At 40.6% G+C, this 12,555-nt stretch overlaps 1 pseudogene; it reads left to right on the top strand.

Annotated features, from left to right (window-relative positions):
• Nucleotides 1-2,777: 2,777 nt before the first annotated feature.
• LOC103267754 lies at nt 2,778-12,007 on the top strand (annotated as a pseudogene).
• Nucleotides 12,008-12,555: the final 548 nt, after the last annotated feature.

The following is a 12,555-nucleotide window of genomic DNA, read 5'->3' as shown; positions in this document are numbered from 1 at the left end:
AGATAAAGAAGTATCACCTCCAAGCCTTGTTTACCTACAGTGTGGATCCCCTCTCCCCTTCCTTGTGTCAGTGAAATTGCTCTTTTTCAAGAGCAGAGTGTGAACTTGAATAGGGAGGGAGCTACCCAAAAGACACCTGAAGACTTTCTTGGTGGGAAGACATCTGGGCTACAAACCACAGGTAGCAGATGGTGCAGGGGGATCCTCCCACCCATTCTTCACAGAGTGCTAGCAGCAGGAGCTGCTACATTTGAAAAAACTGCCACAGGGTGGAGCAAAGAGCAGCAGTAAATGCCCCTCCTTCTCTCATTGAGTGACCTATAGTGAACTACAGAAAGAGCACTAGTCAATGACAGGCTTCAGAGCAACAAAACCAAAAGGAGTTACAGAGAAGGAAGAGAGGCCTGTTACAAATGAAGAAAAATCAGCAAAAAACAAAACAAAACAGCCAGGCTTGGTGGCTCAGCCTGTAATCCCGCGCCTTTGGGAGGCTGAGGTGAGTGGATTGCCTGAGCCCATGGGTTCGAGACCCGCCTGGGCAGCAAGACCTCATTTCTACAATAAATAAATAAATAAATAAATCAGCTGGGTGTGGTAGCGCACGCCTGTAATTCCGGCTACTTGGAAGGCTGAGGCAGAAGGATCGCCGGAGCCCAGCAGGTCGAGGCTGCGGTGGCCGGGAGTGGCCACTGCACTCCAGTCTGGACGACAGAGTGAGACTCCAACTCAAACAAAACAAAACAAAACAAAACAAAACAAACCCCCCCCCCAAAAAAAACCAAAAACCAAAAAAAAAAAAAAACATAAAAAAACAAAACCATAAGCATCTCTCAGAGTGCTAAAGAGACAGTGCCACCAAAAGCAGCTACAGAGCACAGCAGAAACTCTTCCTTCAAAATGATCAGCCCCAGAGGAAAATAACAGAAATCAGGCAGGCTAAAATGAACAAAGAGAACCAAGGGAAACTGGAAGCAAAACTCACCAAAGTCATATAGGAAGTAAAAGAGGAGTTAGCCAATTATAGAAAAGTCTATTCTGAAATAACAGAAATGAAGAATGCCATCCTGGAAATCAAACACAAAGCAGCAAGCATATGGAGCAGAATCAACCAAACAGAGGAAAGACTCTCAGAGCATGAAGGCCAAAATATAAAAATTGACCTAGCCTATCAAAAACATAGAGCAAAAGCTCAAAAAGAAGGAGCAAAACCTCTGAGAGATGTGGGACTATGTCAAGAAGCCAAATCTACACCTGATTTTTATATCTGAAGCAGAAAGGGAAACTGAGAACACCATAGTACAAACATTCCATGAGGTCATCTAAGGAAACTTTCCACATCTCACTAGAGAGGTGACCATTCAAGCACAAGAGATACAAGAGCCCTTACAAGATCTCACATGAGAAGACAGACCTCAAGTCACACAGTAATCCACCCCCACAAAGTAAGCATGAACGAAAAAAAATCCTAAAGGTAGCAAGAGAGAAAAGTTAGACTACCTACAGGGGAAGACCCATCAGAATCACTCCAGACTTATCTGCAGAAAAACTATAAGCCAGAAGAGATTGGAGTTCAATCTTTAATGTTCTTAAAGATAAGCAATTCCAGCCAAGAATTTCCTACTCCACCTAGCTAAGCTTCATCAGTGATGGAGAATTAAAATCCTTCCCAGACATCCAATCCCTGAGAATATGCTGCCTCCCAACTGGCCCTTCAGGAAAAATGTAAGAAGGTATTGAACACACACACACACACACACACACACACACACACACACACGCACACACACACACGCACACACACACACACGAACAGTCATACCAATCACAAAAGTGCAGGCAAGCACAGAGTCAACAGAGCACACAGAGCATTCACAAAAATGAAACTACACACATATATAAATACACAAGTAAAAAGGAAACAAAGCAACCCCTTAAGAGCACTATGAGAGGGAAAAACTCACATTTCAATAATCAGTTTAAACTTGAATGGACTAAATGTGCTATTGAAGAGATGAAGAGATGTAGTGTGGCCAACCATATAAAGAAGCACAATCTGGCAGTCTGTGGTCTCTAGGAAATTCATCTTACTGCAGTGGATACCCAGAGGCTTAAAATTGAGGGCTGGAAAAAGGTCCCTCAGGCATATGGAAAACAGAAGAAAGCAGGAGTAGCTATTCTGATATCAGACAAAGAAGACTTCAAAACATCAAAAGTTAAAAAGAACATGGAAGGACACATATAATGATAAAAATGCTCAATCAAACAGCAAGAAATATCCATTTTAAGCACATATGCACCCAACTCAGGAGCACCAGGTTTTATTAAACAACTGCTAAGTAAATAAAAAAGGACATTGACTTTTACCTGATGACTCTAGCACATCCTGGACTCCATTAATGCTGTCTAAGGAGAATGGAGGTTGCCTCTACCCATATGGATTCACAAGCTGTTTTGAAGTGATCCTTGGAATCAAGGAAAGGAGCTCTCAAGCAAATGTAGCAATCAGTCTCACAGGAGGGCAGCCACTGATTTGTTCCATGGTCTTATTTATAGGGACCCTGTCTGCCTTCATGAAGAAAAGACAGTGGCAGGAAGGATTGTAGCTGACTGCCTGCCAAATTGTTTTCATTTCTCACTGGTGAACATGTTATGGTGCTCAAGTCACCATGTGTGTGATGGTTTAGGATTCAGTGACCTTTGACAATCTGGCTGTGGACTTTACCCCAGAAAAGTGGACTTTACTGGACCCAACTCAGAGAAACCTCTACAAAGATGTGATGCTGGAGAACAGTAAGAGTTTGGTCACAGTAGGATGCCAGCTCTTCAAACCCAGCCTGATCTCTTGGCTAGAATAAGAAGAATCAAGGACAGTTCAGAGAGGTGTTGTCCAAGAATGGAAACTGCAACTTACAACTAAAGAGTTGCCTTGCTAGACTCTGGTGTGGCCATATGCTCTTTGAACTATAGCTGTCGCCATGCTTCTTGGGGAGGTGAATATTCTCTTTCTCTCTCTCTTTCTCTAACTAATTTACTTTAAATAAACTGTATTTTCTAATCTAAAAAAGAAAAAACGAAAGAGTCAGCACTTTGGCAAGAATTTTTGAGGGGAAGAACTTCAAATGGCAGGAAGCCACAATGAAGGGGATGATTCAAATGGCAGGAAGCCACAATGAAGGGGAACTCAATGAGTATAAACAATTTGGAGATATCTTCAGTGAACATCCATGCCTTAAGACACATGTGAGGAGTTGGGAAGATGGTGGCCTAGCCAGTTGGACTATGCAAGTCCCCAAGAGAGTGAGTGAGTGCATGAAAAATTTTTTGTGCATGCTAGTGAGCAAGTGGGTGTGTGAGTGGCTGACTGAGTGAGGGCTAGGGAGCTAGTGGCCAGGGCTCTTCTGGTTCAGGGGCTGGTGCCACAGCAGCTGGGCTTGGACCCTAGCAATTCCCGGGACACAGAAGCTGAGTGCCATTTTCTTTTTCTTTTCTTTCTTTCTTTCTTTTTTTTAAAATCAACAACCCCTCCCTGGGAAGGAAATACTGATGGGGATCATGAGCAGGTGGCCAGGCCCCTGGTGCAACAGCAGGTGCTGCAGCTTCACTGCTTCATCCCTGGCTCTGCCCAGGTCACAGAAGCAGAGCACCATTGTTTTTTTTTTAAATGGACAGAAGTTTTTCTTTGATTGAAAAAGCAGCAGAGAAAAACTATCGCCCCAGTTTCTCCCTCACCATTGAAGCAGGAGAGAGACTGCTCTGGGTTTTGTCTCACCACTTCAGCACCTGGCAGAGCACTGGCGGGGACTGTGGATGGAGTCCAAAGTGAAGTTTCCATGGAAGAGGAAAAGAGAGGCACCCCATCACCATCTTGAAGGTGGGGCAGGGAAGTGCTCTGACTTGCTCACCATGGACCACCAGACCCGATCTGTGTGACAAGTGGATCAACTATTCAGGCATTGATCATGACCCAGAGGGACCCAGAGGGAATATCCTGAAGTACCAACTTCAGAGGGACCTGACATGTGCTGAGTTCCAGGCACCCCACCCCCTACCTTGATCCAGCCACAGGACTAAGGGTGTGGCCAGATAAGGATGAGGAAGAACTCCAAAGAGATCAGTGGTGAGTCTGGGGCTGAACCAAACCTCCTCCTCCCCAGAAATCCTCTGAATGTCAGATCCACACAGCTGGGTCACAAATGAGAGGGACAAACCCAGGCAGAGCCTGGACGTCAGTCACAATAGGAGAACTCCATTCCAGGATAGGCCTTGCTGGGGCACCCTCTGATGAGAATACATAACTGGGGAAGGGACAATCCTGTACCTCCCCATGGGAGGAGATCTGCCTGACCATAGGAGAGTGGGAGGGGAATACTGCAGCCCCACCCACCTCCTCTGCCCCTCCTCCTTCCCTACTTCATTCCCTGAGGAGAGATTGAAAGAGGTGGCTCTGCAGGAGAGACCTGATTAGAGGAACAATTACAGAGTTTGCTTCAAGAGGGCAGGATTTTTAAATTAATTTTCATTTTTTTTAATTTTAAAAATTTTCTGATGGTTGTTAGATCATCTATTTTTAAAATATTTTCCCTTTGTGCATGAATGTGTATGTGAGGGTTTGACCTACATTCCCCCCACAAATTTTTTTTCTTTCTTTTCTTTTTCTGTTTCTTTCTTTGTTGTTTTCTGCTTATGTGTGTATGTGAATGATTGAGTGTCCATCTTTCAATCTTGTTGTTGTTGGTGGTTATTGCTCTTTTGTTCTTGTGTATTTTTTATATTCATTTTTTATAGTTTAAGGGGTGTGTCAATGTATGTGTAGGGTTCAACCTGAATCCCCTTATTTTCCCCCTTCGGCCTTTATGCTTTTCCTCTCTATTCACTTTCTGCTAGGCATGTGTGTGTGTGTTTAGTTTTCTTAAGGGTTTTTTTTTGTTGTTTGTTTGTTTCACTTTGCTGTTATTCCAGTTGGTTTTGGGGTATGTGTGTATGTGTTGAATTGTTTTTGCATTGGTTTCTGCTTTACATTGTCACATAGAGTGGTGGTAGGGAGTGGGATTCATAAGTGAACATTTTAATTTGCAAGTAGTTTCTGATTCCTAGTGACCCATGCCCCACTTTATTTGAATTAAAAAAACCAAGAGACTGCAAAACTTCCCACCCACCATCCTATTTCAGAATAGAACAGATCCAGAGCCTGGATCAGGGAAGAATAGAGGACTGAGCAAGCGTCATAAGGGAAAGCCTCTCCCACTGACACTGAATAACAGAAATAAAGAGAAAAACAAGAGATCTGTCACAAATGAGAAAAACCAAAGGAAGACCTCAGGCAATTTCAAGTGTACCAAAGACAAAACTCCTGAAAAATCAGACCTTGGTGCCTAAACAATGAAAGTCACCAATGACTGGCCCCAGAATTCAACAGAGATTAGGGAATGGATGGAAAGAGTGAGTAAAACTCAAGAAAGACAAGATGCAACACTAAAAGAACTTGTAACAAAGATTTTGGTAATAAAAATTTTCATCCAGGAAATAAATAACAAGATGAAAAGCATGGAAAGCAGAATTAATCTAGCTGAAGAAAGAATCTCTGAACTTGAAGACCAGAACATGGAATTAACCCAATCTGTAAAAAACATAGAAAGAAGACTCAGAAAGAAGAATGAAGCCAACAAAAGATGTGCAATTATATCAAGATGCCAAACCTACACCTGATTGGTATACCAGAAGAAGAAAGGGAAATGGAGAGAAACTTGGAGCAAGTATTCCAGGAGGTAACCCAAGAAAACTTTCCCCATCTCACCAGAGATGTGATCAGCCAAGCACAAGAGATACAGAAAACACCCACAAGATATTAATGAGACAACCAACCCCTAGACACATAGTAATTCACCTACACAAAGTGGTCACAAAAGAAAAAATTCTAAAGGCAGCAAGAGAGAAAGGATAGACAACCTACCAGGGAAAACCAATAAGAATAGCAGCAGATCTATCAGCAGAAATACTACAAGCAAGAAGGAACTGGAGCCCTATATTCAAAGTCCTCAAAGATAAGCAATTTCAACCAATCATTTCCTATCCAGCCAAGCTCAGCTTCATCAATGATGGAGAATTAAAATCCTTCCAAGACATCCAATCCCTAAGAGATTGCTCAGCTTCCAGACCAGCTCTACAGGAGACACTTAAAAAGGTATTAAGCACAGAAAAAAGAAGAAAAAGATTGATCACACACTTCCCAAGAGAACAGTAGAGCACAGAATCAACAGAGAATGCAGCACAACAAGAAACTTGAAAACACACATACATTAACCCCAAAGCCAAAAGAAAAGCAAACAAAGAAAAAACTTTATAAGAACCTCATGACAGGAAGAAACAATCACATTTCAATAATCAGCCTGATTGTGAAGGGACTAAAGGCACCACTAAAAAGACACAAAATGGCAGGTTGCATAAGAAACCATGACCCAATTATTTGCCGCATCCAGGAGACTCGTCTCACTTCAAGGGATACCCACAGACTCAAAGTTAAAGGATGGAAAATGAGTTTCCAGGCAAATGGATCACAAAAGAAGGCAGGAGTTGCAATCTTAATATCAGACAAAACAACCTTTAAGCTATCGAAAATTTTAAAAGATGCTAAAGGACACTACATAATGATAAAGGTTCAATCCATCAACAAGAAATATCCATCCTAAACAAATATGCACTCAACACAGGAGCACCAGCTTTTATAAAGCAACTACTAAATAAACTAAGAAAAGATATTGGCTCTAATATTATTATAGCAGAGGCCTTGAATACCCCATTGACAGTCCTAGATAGATCATTGAGGCAAAAAGTTAGCAAGGAGATTTTTAACCTAATCTTGATACTTGTCCAAATGAAATTAATACATACCTACAGATTATTCCACCCACAGTCACAGAATATACATTCTATTCATCACCACATGGAACATACTCCAAGATCAATAATATCCATGGCCATAAATCAGGCATAAACAAATTCCATAAGGTTGAACTCTCTCCATGTACATTCTCAGACCACAGTGTAATGAAAATAAATATTAACACCAACAACAATTCTCCAAAGCCACAAAAACGTGGACACTAAACAGCATGATACTGAACAACTACTGGGTCAACACAGAAATCAAAACAGAAATTGAAAGATTCCTAGAAACATCTTACCAAAACCTCTGGGATACCATGAAATCAGTTCTAAGAGGAGAATTTATATCTCTACAAGCACACATTAAGAAAATGGAAAGATCACAAATGAATAGCCTAACAAATCACCTAAGAAAGCAGGAAAGAGAAAACCATCAAAAATCCAATTTTAGCAGAAGAATCGAAATCACAAAAATAAGAGCCCAAATATGGGACATAGAAGACAGAAACATAGACAACATCAACAAAACAAAAAGTTGGTTCTTTGAAGTATTAACAAGTTTGATGGATCCCTAGCTAGAATGACCAAGAAAAAGAGAGAAAAAGCTCAAATATACAATCAGAAATACAAAAGATCAAATCACAACTGATCCCAAAGAAATATAAAAGATTATCAGAGATTAATATGTACACCTATATGGAAACAAACTTGATAACCTAAATGAAATGGAGGATATTCTGACATCACACAACTTCCCCAGATTGAAACAAGAGGATATTGAGAACCTAAATAGACCAATAACATCCCAGGAAATTGACTTTGTCATAAGAAAACTACCTACAAATAAAAAATCCCTGGACCAGATGGCTCTCCAGCAGAATTCTACAAAACATACAAGGAGGAGCTGATATGAATCCTATTGAAAGTATTCCAGGCAATTGAAAAGGATGGAATTCTCTCCAGATCATTTTATGAAGCTAACATCACACTGATACCCAAACTGGGTAAAGATCCAACAAAAAAGAGAACTACTGACCAATATCCCTTATGAACATAGATGCAAAAATCCTCAACAAGATTCTAGCAAATCATATCCAAAAATATAACTCAAAAATCATCCACCATGACCATGGCTTCATACCCAGGATGCAGGGCTGGTTCAACACTCGCAAGACCATTTTTTTTTTTTTGAGTTGGAGTCTCACTCTGTCGTCCAGACTGGAGTGCAGTGGCCGCTCCCGGCCACCGCAGCCTCGACCTTCTCGGCTCCGGCGATCCTTCTGCCTCAGTCTTCCAAGTAGCCGGAATGACAGGCATGTGCTACCACGCCCGCCTGATTTTTTTATTTATTGTAGAGATGAGGTCTCACTGCCCAGGCGGATCTTGAACCCGCAGGCTCAGGCAATTCACTCACCTCAGCCTTCCAAAGGTGTGGGATTACAGGCTGAGCCACCAAGCCCGGCTGCAAGACCATTAATGTAATCAAATACATCAACAGATGTAAAAACAAGAACCACATGACTATCTCATTAGATGCAGAAAAAGCTTTTGAAAAAATCCAGCATCACTTCTTGTTAAAAACCCTCAAACATCTAGGTATAGAAGGAACATACCTCAAAAGAGTAAGTGCCATCTAGGATAAACCCACAGCTAACATATTGCTAAGTGAACAGAAACCAGAAACATTTCCCCTGAAAACTGGAACAAGACAAGGTTGCCCACTCTCACCCCTCTTGTTAAACATTGTGTTGTAATCCTAGCTTGGGCAATTAGATAAGAGAAGGCAATCTGGGGTATCCAAATAGGAAAAGAGGAAGTCAAGTTATCTCTCCTTGCTGATGATATGATCTTATACCTTGAAAATCCAAGAGAATCTGTCAAAAACCTGTTTGCACTGATAAAGGACTTTGGCAAAGTCTCAGGATACAAGTTAAGCATGCAAAAGACAGTTGCATTCCTATACACCAACAATAAGCAGGCAGAGACCCAAATAAAAAGCACAATCCCATTCACAATAGCCACAAAAAAAAAAAATTAAAATAAAATACCTCAGCAACTTCCTAATCAGAGAAGTGAAAGACCTTTACAATGAGAACTACAAAACACTGCTCAAAGAAATCAAAGAAGACACAAACAAATGGAAAAACATTCCATGCTCGTGGATAGGAAGAATCAAGGTTGTTAAAATATCCATCCTACCAAAGGCAATCTACAGATTCAACGCAATACCTATTAAATTACCAACATCATTCTTCTCACATTTGGAAATGACAATACAGAAATTCATACAGATACATAAACGACCATGAATAGACAAAAAAATCCTTAGTAAAAGAAACAAAGCAGGAGGTATCATACTCCCAGACTTCAAACTTTACTATTAGGCTACAATAATCAAAACAGCCTGGTATTGGTACTAGAACATAGACCAATGGAACAGGATAGAGATTCTCGAAGCAAAGTTTCAATTCCTCAACCAACTAATCTTTGACAAAGCCTCCAACAACAACCCCGGGGAGAGGAGAACCTATTCAGTAAATGGTGCTAGAAAACCAGCTGACCACATGCATAAGATTGAAACAGGACCATTATCTATCACCATACACAAAAATTAACTCTAAATGAACCAAGGACCTAAATGTAAAACCTCAAACTGTAAGAATTTTAGGAAATGCGGTAGACACCCTTATGGAAATTGGAACTGGGAACCAATTTCTATTCAGTGCACTAAAGGCCAATGCCTAAGAAATAAGATAGAAAAGTGGGACCTCATCAATCTGACGAGCTTCTGCAAAGCAAAAGAAACCATCAAGCGAGAAGGGAGACAGCCCACAGAAAGGGAAAAAAATATTTGCCAACTCTATAACTGAAAAAGGTCTAACATCTAGGATCTACAAGAAACTCAAATGCGCCGAAAGGAAAAAAAAAAGAGCCTCTTTAGAAAGTGGGCAAAAGACATGAATAGACACTTCTCAAAAGAAGATATACAGGCAGCCAACAGACACATGAAAAAGTGCTCAGTCTCACTCGTCATCAGAGAAATGCAAATCAAAACCACATTGAGATACCACCTAACCCCAGTAAGAATGACCATCATTAATAAAACAAACAACAACAGATGCTGGCGAGGATTCAGGGGAAAAGGAACACTTCTACACTGCTGTTGGGAATACAAACTAGTGCAACCTCTTTGGAAGACAGTGTGGTGATTTCTGAAAACTAGAAATTGACCTTCCATATGTCCCAGCAATCCCCCTATTGGGAATATACCTGTAGGAACTCAAATCATTCTACAAAAAAGATACCTGCACACATATGTTTGTTACAGCTCTATTCACAATAGCAAAAACATGGAACCAACCATATTGTCCATAGAAGCTGAACTGGATAAAAAAATGTAGTACATATACTCAATGGAATATTATGCTGCCATAGAGAAGGACAAATATACGGACTTCGAAGCAACTTGGATAGATCTGGAGTTGATCATACTCAGTGTTCTATCACAGAAACAAAGAACAGAGTACCATATGTTCTCACTCATAAGCAGAACTTGAACAAGTATAATACTATTAGAAAGAGATTAGCAGTAGTGGGAAACTGTTGGGGAGGGGGTGGGATTGACAGTTGAGAGAAACTGCTAGTGGAGGGAGAGGCATACCTCATCAACAAGGGTACATAATCAGCATTTGTTACCTAACCCTGAATTGTACCCCACATCTTTTAAAAAACAAAAAAGACACATGTGAGAACTCAAAGTAGCAACAACACATCTGAGTGTAATCAATAAGGAAGAGACTTTTTTCCTTTGCACAAGAAAGCCTCTGCTGGAGAGAAACTTCCTGTGTTGAATCAGTGGGTAAAAACTTTCAGCCTAAATCCAAATGTTGTTTACTAGAGAACATGCACAAAAGAGAAATCTTTTGAACACAGTGACTGTGGAAAATTCTTCATTAGTTAATCGTGCCTTCAGGAATGTATAAGAACTCACAAGAGACAAATTCCATGAATGGAAGGAATGTGGGAGAAGTTTTATTCACATCACAGAACTTGCCATGCATATATAAACTCATGTTTCAGAAAAACCCTACAAATGTAAGTAATTTGGAAAAGGCTTTAGATATTCTGCGTACTGCAACATTAACATGGAAACTCACACTGGAGACAGCTTCTATGAATGTAGGAAATGTGGGAAAGTCTTTAGTAGGTCTTGTCAACATACTCAGCATAGAAAAAGTCACACTGGAAAGATACCCTATAAATGTAAGAATTGTGGGAAAGCTTTTACTGTTTCATCATGCTTAAGTTAACACATGAATATTCATATGAGAGAAAAACCCTATGGATGTAAGGCACGTGAGATAGCCTTCACTAGGTCTTCTAAACTTATATAACATATAAACATTTGCACTGCAGAGACCCCTTTAAATGTAAGGTACGTGGGAAAAGTCTTTTAGAAGTTCCCATGCCTTAGTGATCACTTTTGAATTCATATTGCAATGAATTCAAAATTCAGTGTAAGGACTGTGGGAAGGCCTTTACTCAACTCAGATCTTACTAAGCACATACGAACTCACAGTGGAGAGAAGCTTTACAAATGTAAGGAATGTGGAAAAGCCTTTGGTAGAACCTCTTACTTTAGTGAACATATAAGAACTCACACTGGAGAGAAGCCTTTTGAATGTGTCAAATGTGGGAAAGCTGTTGCTAATTCTTCACATCTTAGTGGACATTTGAGAATTCACACTGGAGAGAAGCCCTTTGAGTGCCTGGAATGTGGGAAAGCACTTACGCATTCCTTCAATCTTAATAATCACATGTGTACTCACAGTGTCAAAAAGCCATATATCTATATGGAATGTGGCAAAGCCTTTAAGTTTCCCACATGTGTTAACTTCACATGTGAATTCACACTGGAGAAAAACCCTATGAATGTAAACAATGTGGGAAATCCTTCAGTTATTCCAATTCATTTCAATTACATGAAAGAACTCACACTAGAGAGAAACCGTATGAATGTAAGGAGTGTGGGAAAGCCTTAAGTTCTCCAGTTTTTTTCTGAAATCATGAAAGAAGGCATGCAGATGAGAAAAACTGTCAATGTAAGGAATGTGGGAAAGCCTAAAGGTGTCCCCATCCACTTTGAAGACATGAAAGAACACACTGGGGAGAAACCCTATGAATATAAGGAATGTGAATATTATATCTGAGGTCTTAATGTACATGTATGAAGTCACAGTGAAGAAGACCCTATGTCAGGAGGGAATGTAGAAAAACACTAAGTCTTCAAGCTTTACCTTACACATCAGCAATCTCACTGGTGGCCTGGCGTGATTGCTCATGCCTGTATTCCCAGCACTTTGGAAGGCCGAGGCACTAGGATTTCCTGAGCCAAGGGATTTGAGACCAGCCTGGGTAACTTGGCGAGACCTCATCTCTACAATAAATCAAAAAATGAACTATGCATAGTGGCATGCACCTCTAGTTCCAGCTACTTAGAAGGCTAAAGTGGAAGGATCACCAGAACCAAGGCTGCAGTGGCTGTGATTGTGTCACTGCACTACAGTCCGGGAGACCGAGTGAGATTCTGACTCAAAAAAAAAAAAAAAAAAAGAAATCTCACGGGTGAGAACCCCAATGAATGTAGAGAATCTGTAGAAACCTTTTCTAATT

This window comes from Carlito syrichta, unplaced genomic scaffold, assembly GCF_000164805.1.
Source record: "Carlito syrichta isolate Samal-C Ts95f unplaced genomic scaffold, Tarsius_syrichta-2.0.1 Scaffold308235, whole genome shotgun sequence".
Classification (NCBI taxonomy): Eukaryota; Metazoa; Chordata; class Mammalia; order Primates; family Tarsiidae; genus Carlito; species Carlito syrichta.
Note: the sequence above shows the minus strand (reverse complement) of the source record. Positions and strands in the feature narration are given on the sequence as shown.